Source organism: Pagrus pagrus (genome assembly GCF_965226575.1).
Source record: "Pagrus pagrus genome assembly, chromosome: 15".
In the NCBI taxonomy this organism is placed as follows: domain Eukaryota; kingdom Metazoa; phylum Chordata; class Actinopteri; order Spariformes; family Sparidae; genus Pagrus; species Pagrus pagrus.
Genome location: NC_140199.1, coordinates 5,901,644 through 5,915,665, shown reverse-complemented (window position 1 = coordinate 5,915,665; position 14,022 = coordinate 5,901,644). Strand labels below are relative to the sequence as shown.

Sequence of the window (14,022 nt, the reverse complement as noted above, 5' to 3'; positions counted from 1 at the left end):
TCAGTAGAGCACTGTGTGTCTCCGAGCGACGAGGTGTCACTCAACCTCCTTCACCACCAAACCGACTAAAACAAACTGACTCTGCGGACCTCGTCTTTGTTCTCTCCGTGTTAGCTGTCCGTCACTTTGATTGGCAGACAAGTGTCAGAGTGAGGGAATGTCGCGGGAAGCCGGGAAGAGAGCAAAAGCCACGGCAGCAATCTCAATATTTCATCTCGACCCCTGAAGAAGGGCTCGGCAGTCTCATAGTTTAAATTCTAATCGTGTTAGGCCACAGGGGCATGTCATTTAGAGAGCCAGCCTCCGACTCTCCATCCCTCTGCTCTCCTCCCTGGCCAAAACAAATTATTAGGAGATTCCATTATTTCACCATTATGCATATGTGTTTGCGTGTGGCTGGCTGTTACGGGCTGGGGAGAAAGAGCACGGGTAAATAGGCTTAGTTGAGCCCATCATGGGCCAATATGTCTGGCCCTGGACACAGCTGGGGTCCTCGGGGGTCCTCAAATTGGTCATCATTAGGGCCATAATGCTGTTGTTTTGCTTCCACTAATGCCTCAGTCCAGATAATCAGTGTGCAAAAAGGATGCTGCTATCTCTGTTTTTCTGTCTTTCATTGTCTTTAGTCACATTCACAAGGGACGAGTAGAGAGTGAGGACCTCAGATAATTAAGGAATTACCCTCCGATGTCTGAACTCTGTAAAACTCATTTACACAGCCTGATTAAATTTGCTGGTTGTCACCGAAGCGTCACGTACAACAGCAGATAGAGATTTTTTTTTTTTGCACAACTTGAGATTGTTTATCTACTTCTGTTTCCAAGGTCAAGACTGAAATTTACCTCAATATTTCCTCAGTACGTCACGCCTGACACGATGCATGAAGTTATGGACGCAGGCTTGTTTATACTTTCATCCGTCTCTGTTAAAACGTTTGAACATCATTCATCTGTGCTGCGTTTGAAAGGAAAGCTGAAATAAAAGATATTAAATAAAGACACAACCGTTACATTGTCAGTGACTTCCGTGTTTTTGTTCAAGTCTTGCCAGCTGCCTGATCGGTAATGCACATGTGCAGCTCTCAACAGAGATGAGAAAGAGGCGAGATGCCTCACTCATTTGCGAATTTCATCATCTGCTCAAGAAGAAACTTATTATTTCAGATTTTTCAAGTTAAATGTCTGGATGTAGTCTGATCTGCTGCTCTCTACTGGTTCCTGTTTTTCCAGCACATTTGTCATCACAAGAACAAAATAACCAAAAGGCGAACTCGCCTCCTGGCAATACGACAGGAGTCAATCGCCTTTCTTTAGTGAGTTTACCCGTGTTCAAAAACAAATATCGCATATACGCGCTAATTTTGGTCTAAGAGTGAACACCATGACTTCACTGTTGAGAGTGATCACAGGTCCAAAAGAAAGCCGGGTGAGACAGCTGCATTTGTAAGCGTGAAACCACCGGATGTTTTTTTAAGAGACATCAGGACAATTTCCTGACATGTTTGTGACAAACAGAACCAGGTAAGCCAAAAAAGTTATTTTCTGGCTTTCAGATTTATAATATCCAAATATAACATGACAAAACCTGATACTGTTCTGTCCCTTTTTAAAGATTGTAGGTTTCACTGCTTCCTGCATTTTTTATGGAAGAAGACAGAAATGACACATTTTCTAAAAAGAACATTTAGCAAAGGATTTAATTTGCACAATGATTTATATTACTGATATTCAGTCTTGTAATGTTCTGTGTTGTGTAAACTATGGGAACGGATTTGATACTAGCTCCATGTGATAGTAATATTTGTTCAGCTTTAATACCTTTGTGCCTTCCTTGCTCTCTAAATCTAACTATGATCCCAGTTGACAAATAATCCCAAAGGCAACAGGGAAAAACACACAGCCATAAAGCCACCCTCCATGGACATCATCAGGACAGCATAAAACACACTGTACATACGGTTTTCTCATTCATTATAGATGAGAGCAGAGGGAGTTTTCCAGATCATGAAAGATATAAAGAGAATTGTATTGCATTAGGCGATAATCCATATTTCTGCCTCGTGCAGTGTGTCGGGGTTATTTTTGGCAATGTCAGCTGGCTGTTTTTAATGGCCTGCATATTTATAATGTCATGGTTTTATATTTTACAGCCTCAAACGGATTTCCTGCAGTTGCAGGGCCATAATCATGGTCAGTTCATAACTCACCAGGGATTATTGATGCACTTTCACTACAGCATAACATATCCCATTTGGTACGGCAGATGCCATTAGCCGCTGCACCTTACAGTATCGGGGGGTAAGTATATTGTTAATGTGGGTGCCAGCAAAGGCTATCAAACCACTGAAAATGGCAGCGTTGGTGCTGCCACATTAACAGTCAGGGATCAAAGATGAACATTTTGAGGACGAACCATTCACATCGGTAAAAGGGTGTGGGTGTTATAATAGTCAAGCATAAATTGCCGGCAGCCCAAGATAAATTATGCAGATTAAATTGCTTATTTTATATTGTTAATGAAAAAGAATTCAACTTATAAAGGTGCCTAAATTAGGAGTGGAAACACAGAGTTGATTCAAATAAGGTTATAAGTCCAAACGGTTTTCTGTGCCATATATAATTATGCTGCACCTGCAGTTTGGGCACATAGGACTCTGTTTTATTTTTACCTTGCTGTAAAAACTCATACCATACATCACACAATTAAGAAACAAATGCTACTTTTTGGTTTTTAAGCTAATGTGAGTCACCTGTGCAGGAGTGTTTGCATTCAGGATTTATGTGCATCATAGTTCAGGTGTTTTACATGATTGTTTATATCCCTAAAATATTTATGTCTGGAAGCGCACATACTCACGTTTTAACACTTTTTTGTAAAGAAACATTTGAATATGGATTGGGTTATGACATTTCTGCTATGTGAGTATTCAATTGGCCTTACTAAGCAGATCTGGTGTTGGCTAGATCTGACCAATCTGATCTGACTCACCCGACATTTAATATAGTTTAATCTAAAATGTGATTATGAAAGTCTGTTCCAGCTATGAGCTACTTTCTTTAAGTCACGACGAGCCACCAACTCAGTTTTTAGTGCCATAGCAAACCCTGGCCTTACATAACCTTTCACACAAATGGGATCCATGCAGCTACGTGTACAGATCTGAGGAAAAAAGGAGAATCGGCAGAATTAAAACTGGATTGGTGCCCCTGTAAAACACATTAACTGAAGATAAAGGTGTCTTAGAAGTCCGTTGTACAGGATTAAGGGATATTTAGGGGCAGAAGGTAATATTATAATACTCATAATTATGTTTTTATCAGTGTATAATCACCTGAAAATAAGAATCAATGTGTTTTTGTTACCTTAGATTAAGTCTTTTCTAGCTACAGAGGGAACAGGTCCTCATCTATAGTCAGCCATGAATCTACAGTAGCCCATGATGGACAAACCAAACATTGGCAAGTGAGGGCATTTTCAGTGGCCACAGTAGTTTCTGCTGCACACTTGAGAGGGGAGGTTGAGGTGAGGTATATTCAGTTGGTTGTAATCTGTAATGTTATCTGTTTTTTATCCAAAGAACAGCATATATGTTTCATTTTAAAGGTGGACATTTGGAATATTTTTATATTTTTACTGCTAAGACAAAACAAGAACATGAGCGTTTGAAATATAAAATGTTCCTTCACACTCTGCTACTCATACTACTGCTCTGATTCAGAAAGCTCAAGGGAAACAATCTCTTGAACGTGTGGCCATAAAAGCACCTAGATCACATGACCGCGACAAAAGTGAGACACATTAAACCAGAAACTGCAGAGCTCGGAGCAGATTCGGCCTCATCAACTACAGCGCCGCCATTCAGCCCCCTCATCGTGCACACTGCTCTGTCCACACTGGTTACAATGTGAAGACTCCCGTCAGTAAATCAAGTCAGAGGGGATCATTTAGTCCTAATGGCTCTACTACAACTGGACCCCCTGTCTATCCGACAACAGGCCCCCTCAGCGCTGCAGCCCAATGTGGCAAAATGTCACCTCTGAAAATTAGCCATCAAGCGGGGGCAATTTTCCCCCTAGCTAAATTGCTAAATAAGTAGCGAGGCTGTAATAGGTAGCAATCTGGGGCTAATCTGATGAGATCATTTGGAAAACGTTGGACTGGGGGTTGAGAGGACGGGAGGGGAGCTCTGTGTGCATGTGTGTGTGTGTGTGTGTGTGTGTGAATGCATGCATGAGTGAATTTTGTAAAAAGTGCAGCGAGTGTGTAGCTGCATGCTTGTGTATTTACAGGTAGTGACCTCTCAGTAGACCTCCTTAAAGCATCTGTATACATGCACACTTTATATTACATGCACGTCATATAAGCTTACGCTGTGACTGAGGACTCATGTGGACACAGCTGGAGGATCACGTGACCACAGACGTACAGCAGTGTGCATTACTGCGATACTGTGGATGTGTGTGTGTGTGTGTGTGTAGGGAGGGGACATCATGGCAGGGGTGGAGGGTGAATATTACTGTCGGCGGGCACCAGATGCCAGCTGGCAGGGGCACAAAGGGAATAGACGGGGAGTGGGCTGAACAATTACTGTTATTCATAGCTGAGCCAACAGAGAAGGTCTTTGCCATTAAGAAGCACACAGGGCCGGATTCATGCAGAAACGTGTGGATTTAGAGCCAAACAAACAGCAGAAAATAGCTGTCGATCTTCCACTGGTAGTCTCCACGCCAACACACACATCCTCTATCTCTTATCTCTCACACACATCCAAGAATGTTAACATGTTTGTGCTCCTACTCAAGCAATTACAGCAACAGCGAAGTCCTGTCAGCCTTGTCTAAACAGTGTTTGCTCCCAACTAACGGCACGACAAAACAGCACAACCTACCTCATCACGATTGACGCGTTGTTGTGATTTAGTCGTAGGTGTCAACTTTAAATTAAAAAATCTCTTTGTGATTCATTTTCTCAAACTTGGACGATGGCTTTTCCTTTGTTTCACTAGTTGAGTTGCCACCGTACAACCTAATTTTCTCATAACCCACTTTTGCAGAGAACTACAGTAATTGTTATTAAGTTCAATCAGAATGGGGTCAGTACTGGAAGCCACTCGGCCCTGTGTTTAGTAATTAACATTTCACAGTGAATATCTCATTACGGGAGACAAAGGTTGATAATAGGAGGCTCTGCTAGTGAGAACATGGAGCTGCGGCGACAAAGCCCCTCCAGTTTTAGTCTGGATGCAATCAGTCATGGAATTCAGCAGAAACTCAGATATTTCTGGACCGGGTGATAATGTGTCGAGCTTAGATTCCTTAGCAATGCAACAGTGTCATGTCCACGCAAGAGAACGCGCAGTCTGCTGCCAAGAGTTTAAACTGTTATTTAAAGAATTTGGTTTGATGACACAGAGTTTATCCCACACACTGCAAGACAATCTGCTGCTGTGAGCCTCAATCATCTCCTGTTCGCCTGGTGTCATTTGTAGCCACGTTAGCGGCTCTATTGAGTCCAGACAGAAATATCTCAACAGCAACTGGATAGATTGCCTTTAAATCTTGTCATCCATGGTTCCAAGAAGATGAATCCTAATGAATTTGGTGAACTGCTGACTTTTGATCTAGTTTGCCTAACACAGAGCCACTAGCACTGCTGCGACCTTGGGTTATAACTGAGGTACGCGGTCAGGGTCTCGACCCAATAAGCCGTCCAATCCAGACCCGGACCTATAACTGATAAATTACTGAGATTGATTCAAGTTTGAACTTTTCTGGTCTTTCCGGCACTGATTTAGTGACAATTACATGTGTTGTAAATCATCTCATGTGATGCTAATCTGTGCATTTGGACGAGCATTGGCGACTCGAGTTAGACACACACTCAGGGGATGAGAGATGAGAGACAACGGTCGGAGGAATAATTGCGTTAGAGGAGGTATTTCACAAGGAGTTCTCTAAAAAGATAAAAGTGGACGAAATAATGACAACAGAGCTTTTAATCTAGAATGAACATCATTCTTCCCACAGGCATTACAAAAGCAGTATGTCTGCAGTCTTTTGAGTAAAAATACCCACTAAAATCTGAATGAAGGGGTCAGAAAATAAAGGCAGCTCATCTCCCGGGTCGTCAAATACTGACACAGCTCTGGTCGGACGCCAACCCAAAGTATCAGTGTGTGACGACCTGAGGAAGTTACATTTAATTGCTTTAACTTGCACTGAATCTTTGCATCAGACTAATTCCACAAATGCAAAATGTACAAAGCGAAGTTTATGAATTCACCATTTGCTGACCCGGCGGCTGTGTGTGGCCTCATGAATACTGGTCACATTTTCTCAGGGCTAGATTTCATTTCAAGGTACAAAGCTCTTCAGGGTGTACGGCAAACGTCGTGGCAGGAACCTGATCGCATGAGGGGGGAAAGACGGCACTTGACTCACAGCGAATAGCCGAATATGGTAGCTTTCAATCAAAAACATATCCACATCTTGATTCCTATCAGACGGGACAGAAGTCACCCGTGTGTTTGAACATTCACCAGCGATTATCTTTCTTAAGCGGGCCTCTAAATGGACTTCATCATTACCTCACTTTCCTATTGAAGCTAGAAGTGATAATAATAAAAAGGAAATGAGAGAACATGATCATGTCTCCTTTAAATGAAGTTTGGAAGTTATTCGAGCACTGTAAAATACAGGCAGTCACACAGGGAAGGAAAAAAAAAAAAAAATCAGACATGAAGATGGGGTGTGATCTAAACAGGCGGCAGGAGCCATATGCTTCCAATATAGTAAAATACAATGTACTCACATTTTACCCCCTGCCCAGAACAGGAAAATGACTGTCAGTCTCACTTCTCTTTAGCCTTATCTCTCTTTCTCCTTCGTATGAATGAAGAGAGAAGGAGCGATTGTGCACTTGGATGACTGCCTCTATTGGAAAAAAGCACCTTCTCTGATCTGCCTTTTGTGACCTATGCTAGACCTCAGAGGCCTCATCTCCCTTGATAACAAGACAAAGAGGGTAAATGTGTTGATGGTGGCAGACGGTACTGGAATTCTGGGCAAATGTGTCAAATTAGTTCTCACGTCTGGGCCTCGTTCCTCTCCACCTCGCTGTGATCTTTCGCTCCCTTCTCTCCGTTGCTCTTTACACCCGCAGTCATTCTATCCGTCGCTCTTCCCACGTGTAGCGCTCCATTCCTCCTGTGACCCTCGCTTCTCTCTCCTCCTCTACCTCCGTGCGCAAGGAGAGAGAGACATGGGGTTAAATGGTAAAACTCAGGGAGAAAGGTAGAGCTACTGGTGTGGTGCAGGCTCTCCCCGTGCTGGTAGATACCCATCAAAACCTCAAGATCAAACTAAATCTGAACATCTATTTGTTTAATCTTCATGTTCAGTTTCACATATTTGAGTCTCTAAGGTGGTCAACGAGTGGTGATTGAAAAGAACGCTCGATTTTGTATTTGTAGGAAGCACAGCCTTGATCAGCAGTTCAGTTAACCTCCAGAAATCACCTGATGGCTGATGCATTGAGCTGTTTACAGGCTGCAGGTCAAACACAGCAGGTGCATTGTGGGAAACGTATCTTTGTTTGTGAAGGGGCTTCGTCCTCGTCCCAAATTCTGTTCACTAAAAGGTATCTTGAGCAGGTCTTGACCACTAGCACCACTACAGAGTAATGTTGTAGAGCCCAGACCTGCAAAACTGACATCAAACATCTACAGGTGTTGAAAACCGACAGTTGAGTCGTCTCATGTCGCCTGTGGCTCGGCCAAAAAGCTGCACTTGAACGAACAGCAAAGACTACAGCCCATGGCCAACTAGCTCTTTAGTTCTGCGGCAGCATTGAAAGAAATAACTGTTCACACCACCGGGTGGCGGTAGTCTGTATTCGTCATTCAAAAAGGGAAACCAGAAGACTCTGGACATGCGGCTATACAAGCTGTTTTCCATTCATTTTTACACAACTCTCACAAATAGCCCCGGAAATTAAGAATATGGAGAAACCTCGCTTAACTGATGAAGTAATGGATGTTACTGCGACAGACTCAACTGGCTTTCCCTTCCTTTTTTCGACCGTCTTCTCATGTGTTGATTCAATGAGCTGAACAGCCAATCAGAGCCAATCTCACTGATGAGCTCTGCCACAGATCCAACGAGCTCAATCATCCGAGAAGCTGCCAACAAGGGTCGACCAGTGCCAACAGAGCGGGACACCGCAACAACGACAGCATCCAGGTTAGGCAGTGCTTTCTAAAAAAACAATGGCATCGCATGATGAAACTGCTTTTTAAATCTCTCGTAAATCCCCCTTTAGATGCCTCAAGTGAAAATTGGTGGAAATATAAAATGTGTTTTGAGTGAATGTGCTGGAGATCCATTCAGTTTGAACATTTGGATCGATCCAGCTGGCGAATATCTGCATATTAGTTGTAAGAACATTATTTTGAGGTTCGCATGGTTGCAAATAGTCACTTGTCTGGTGTTTGTGTGTCTCAAACATTAAAAGTAAGCATCATTTTTAGAAGTCTTTCCAGCAGTGAGGGGAAAGTGCTGAAATCAAATGATACCAGATGCTCTCAGTGGTGTGTGTAGCCTACAGTGTGCGTGTCTGCATGTGTGTTGTTGAAGGCAAGACCGTGAGTGAGGGTAAACACAAGTGGGAATATCCAGAAGTGTGTTGATGTGTATGACCCAAGGACATTCTCCTGTGTGTCCTCCCAGGTCCTGAGACTGCCTCCGATGTATTCTCCTCCTCTTCAGCCCCACTCCACCAGAGGCCCTGATATAAAGCATGTGCTTACAGCCTTTATATGATACCGTATAAAAACCTCTCAGTAATGCGCTCTGTGCTTAAAGCGAAACCCCTGAGCAAGGTTATAGTGCTAACATGTACTGTATGCTTTATTAATGCATGAGCCACCCTTCTCCTATCCGGGGAATTCTGATTCTTTTCCTGCGATAAAAGTTGCATGGCCTTACCCACTCCGAAGGGAGTAAATGATTTAACACCGAGGCTTACGGTATGGTAAGTAAGCAACTAATGTTAATTCAGCCCTTTTTCTGATAGGGTATCAAGTAGGGGCCATTTTCACATTTACCCTCCTGTCCCCTTTTAATGTGTCGAGATGGGGGCAGAGAGAGCGAGCGAGCCCTGCCGTGTCACGCCACATGTCACCGTACGCAGTAAATATTTAGATAGAGAGATGAGTCAGTTTGTGAAGTGACGAGGAAGGAGAACTTTTTCTTGCTAATAGCAATGATTTATTTTATTTGTTAATAGAAAAACAATTAGCATTAGAAATGATTTGCACAGTCAAAAAATGCTGAATTGTGACAATGTTGAAGCTAAAAATCTCTTCTAGTTTTAATTGTATGTTTTCTGTATTTCTATATGTGTAAATCTGGGCAGTATTTCCAGGAACATGCACATGTTTGTATATTGCAAAATTAATTTATTTACCACCCTCAGCCTGTGCTAATGTGTTTATGAGCCCGCCCATCCTCCCCTGCCCCCGATCAGGACTGAGGCAAAGGAGGCCACATGTGCTACTTAAGCCCCCCTCCCTCGCTGCATCAGAAAGCCTCAAAAATTCAAATCAACATTAAAATAGTTTTATGTGTAAGTAAGATTCGGTGAACTCCATTATTTTCCCCACTATTTGCTTGAATAATTCAGGGAAGATAGCTAAATTATGGATAAAGTGTACAGTTTGAAGAACGGGTTCATGTGCAGCCCGGGGCTATAGCCTGGCTTTAATGATGTCTGGAGATGGTGGACGGGCGGAGGGAGAAGTCGTTAGCTTCACAGTCATTTTCTCAAGGATTAAAAACACGCTCTTAAAGCAGCAGGGTGGACCGGTGAACCGAGGGCGACCAAAAGGACTGAAAATGTGAAATTCTGCAAAAATCTGGAGAATGTCCTGACTCATACTGTCGTCAGGAGGAGAACAGCATGAGGTCGTCTTATTCTGAGAGGAAGTTCCTGATGTGAGTGGAGTCATCATGTGACAAAATACAAGGCCAGAAGTCTCCACACGACATCTGACAACTAGGATTTGGTTTAGTTTGAGAAATATTTTTGTGTTTTAGCTGCTTCGTATTATTATCATTATGTTGTCTTTTAGTTCCCTTCATGATTTCTCTGTCTGTTCCCACATGTTGTTAAACATCACTGCAAATGAGAAATGAAATTGAAGATGTGCAACGAGCACCTCCAGAGAGGGAAGCCTTAAAAACATCACAGAATCCTTTCAGTTTTGGAGACAAATCGCATAAATAAAATGCATAAAATAAAAGTGTCACCAAAAAAGAGACCAAGAAGTTTTGTCTTGTGAATTAGCTGAATTTGCGTAAAGTACCGTATGAATATTAGGGTTTTTGTCACTGCTAAAAGAAATATTCAGATCCTTTACCAAAGTAAAAGTAGCAATACTACACTGTAAAAAGTACTGTAAAAACACCACTTAAGTAAGAGTAGAAAAGTATTTCCATCAAAATAAACTTAAAGTACCTAAAATAAAAGTTCTTAGTTATATTATTGCTTCATTAATGTATGCATCACTTTAATGTTGCATCTGGGGCTTATTTTAAGTACTTCATGTACTGTTGGGTAGTTTTATCCATAGTAATATAGCATAATTTATTAGCAGTGATGGAATGTAACTAAGTAAATTTACTCAAGTACTGTACTAAAGAGTAGAGTCCATGTTCTGTTACTTTATACCTCCTCTCCACTACATTTTCAGCCACTTTGCAGATTACAGTCTGCATCATTATTTCAATCTATTTTCCAAAAATTAGAGAAATGCTTAATACTGATCAGTCAGGCGAATAATCAGTAGACCCATAGGAAGTATGTGTACTTCTGACACTTTAGTACATTTAGTATCAGATACTTTAAGACTTTAGCTCAAGTACCATTCATACGGGTGACTTTCACTTTTACCAAAGTAACATTTTGACACTAAATCTTTACTTTTACTCAAGTATAACTTTTGGGTACATTTACAACACATGATCAAAATATACCAAAAGTACTGAATGTAAAAGTACTCACTCTGCAGAATAATGTATAATAAATTACTGGATTATTAATAATTAATGATTCATTAATGTGCTTTTCACTTTAATGTTGCATTTGAAGCTTATTTTGATTACTGTATGTGCTGCTGTGTAGCTAAATCCATAATGATATAACATAATTTATTAATTAATAAATTGATATACAGCATATTTTATAGAATAATGCAAATCTGCACGGTAATTAGTAATTAAAGCTCTCAAATAAATGTAGTGGAGTACAAAGTACAATATATGTCCTCAAAATATATTGTGGCGTAGAAGAAGAAAGCAGCGTAACATGGAAATAGTCAAAATTGTAGTTAAACACAGTATTTGAGTAAATGTTTCTAGTTGATTTCCACCTCTGGTTTTCAAACATTAACCCCCCAAAGGCTTCTGCATCACGAAGCGTTAACTGCACACCCAGAATCCAGCTTCCTTCAGCTCACTACATCCCTGTTTAAAAGACTGGGATCCTGAACTGGCACAGCGAGGATTTATACTATTAGCCAGTAGCAATGACATCCAAAAACACACACTTACCCGCTCACACACATAAACACCCTTCAACAGCCAGCAGGGAGTCTTCCTGTTCCTACTCACTCCAACAGGGAAGCCAAGCACAGACTACTCTCCTAATTACCCACCTTCCTCTAATTATCCAATCATAAAGCCATTAGCAGTCTCACACCATATTAACATGGTCCCGCCTACATGCCAATTTGTGCAGTGCCAAGATGCAACTGGAAGGGATTTTTTTCAGCATGTAACCTTACCCGGCGCAGTATCATGCAGTGCAAGATTGTGCTTTTCTTGGCTCTTCACAAACAAATAATGGATTTCCAAACAGGATTTAACAGGAGCTGCCGGTTTTTAGTTAATTTCACAATAAAACCTCAGCAGTGAATTCACATGCCTTTAATTAAAGGGTAACTACACCCTGACATTCTGCTTAAACGCTGCCGCACAGCATATTTCACAAATGCGAGACGGGGCGGGAAGGGAAGCAACTATAAAAGGCATCGTAGCATCAAAAGCAACATAGAGATGGTTGTCAGAGGGAACCAGCCATGTGCAGCTTCCTTCAGACTCTCCTAGAGCACAGTCACCTGCTGGGAGGGTCACTGTGTGGGTACCTGTGTTGTTGCTGAGCTAGCGTACCTACAATGAGAGGTTCTCTGATTTGTGTTGGGAAGTGTCAGCACATGCAGCTCTGCTGTTTGACACAGTTAATAATACTGCTCTTTACTAAAGGTGAAAGTCACCTATATGAATAGTACTTGAGTAAAAGTCTTAAAGTATCTGATATTAAATGTACTTAAGTATCAAAAGTAAAATTATATATATATTTGCATGTATAGTGTATACTATGGGTCACCTGATTATCAAATCTGGTATTCAGAATTTTTTGGTAAATATAATCTTTTTTAAAAAAATTTTATCTGATTGCAGATCAAATAACTTCATTAAAAAAAGTGCTACTTCGGCTCTGATGCAGTATGAAATCTGTAAAGTAACTAATAACTTTAGTTATGAACAAATAATTGAGTGAAGTACAATATTTGCCTAGCAGAAAATGTAAATACTCAAGTGAAGTACAAGTACCTCACAATTGTACTTAAGTAGATGTACTTAGTTACATTCCACCACTATTCGTCAGTCCTAAATATCTTGTTAAACTCCGTTATCTGTGGATGGATGGATGGATGAATGGATGGATGGATGGATGGATGGATGGATGGATGGATGGATGGAACAAACTTTCAAATCCAATCAGACGCTTACGAGCTACTTTTGAGCTGAAAAGCTTGACATGAAATGTGACATGTTGGAAAACAAATCACCTGTATTATTATAATCTTCCATTAAGAATCTGTACATTAATGTGCACAGTGAACATACAGCATGTCAATCAATTGTTGTGCTGTTTCATAGCAGATTATACTATTTCTGCAAGGAGATAATTGAATTGTTGATTACTTCATCTAACGCTTCATCCAGATTTATGGCTGTGAAAACTCACTTTAGGGTCAACGATACCTGAAATAACATCCCCACCTACCTGACATAATCAGACATCAACTTCTACAAGACAAGTTCAAGCACAGCTGCAGTGAGCTGAACACACAACAATAAAGGTTGAGGAAGGCTGAAGACAGCAGTTGGACTTTGAGTTTCCACTTGACGTCACCATTTATGCACACAAAAGGCTCAAAAAGGGATTTATATTCTATATTCTGTCCATTGACGAAATAAGATGCAAAAGAAAAACTAACCAGAAGATGAATCCCGGTAAATCTATTATTGATATGTGTTGAGTCCCAGCGGCATGTTGTGCAACAGAGTATCCAGATTGTTCCCTCCTTTATTCATACCCATCAGAGGGATGGCAGGTTATTGGAGGGAATGGGGCGGACGAAGAAGACACAGAGCACAGATGTTGGCACAGCTGCAGCGCCGAGGAGATGCGCGGGTTAACGGCTAGTGCTAGACGTGCACAGACTGTGTGAGAGGGATACTGGGGCGTTAGCTGTAGAGCTAGCTCATCCACCTGACTGATTTGGAGGTCGAGGCAGAGGTCAACTCTGCCAGAGAGAGGGAAAGAAATAGAGAGAAATGTAGAACTATGGAAAAAGTGCAAGATTGGGAAGTAGCGATGCTAAGTTCAGAGTTCGGAGATACAATCGCAGGAGATGCAATCAAAACAAGTTAAATTAGAGGCATTTGAAGCTCCACTATGATTGATTCATAATCCCTCATCCTTACGCAGTCATGATAGCTTAAAACTCAAAGTGTGGTTGCACCTGACGCTACATTTGCCCTGTTTTCACAAATACAGCTCTGGGCCCTCATTAGAGAAAACAAATCCCTAACCAAAAAATCCCCTATGTGAACTCTCTCCTCACTAGTCTCTGGTTAGCTCGCTATCCCCGAGTTTCCTAGGGCAGTTACTGGG

The 14,022-nt window shown here is 41.4% G+C and overlaps 1 protein-coding gene across 2 annotated transcripts in view; it reads right to left on the bottom strand.

Moving 5' to 3' along the window:
• meis1b (Meis homeobox 1 b) overlaps positions 1-14,022 on the bottom strand; it is a 222,402-nt gene that overhangs the window by 112,220 nt on the left and 96,160 nt on the right. The window lies entirely within an intron of this gene.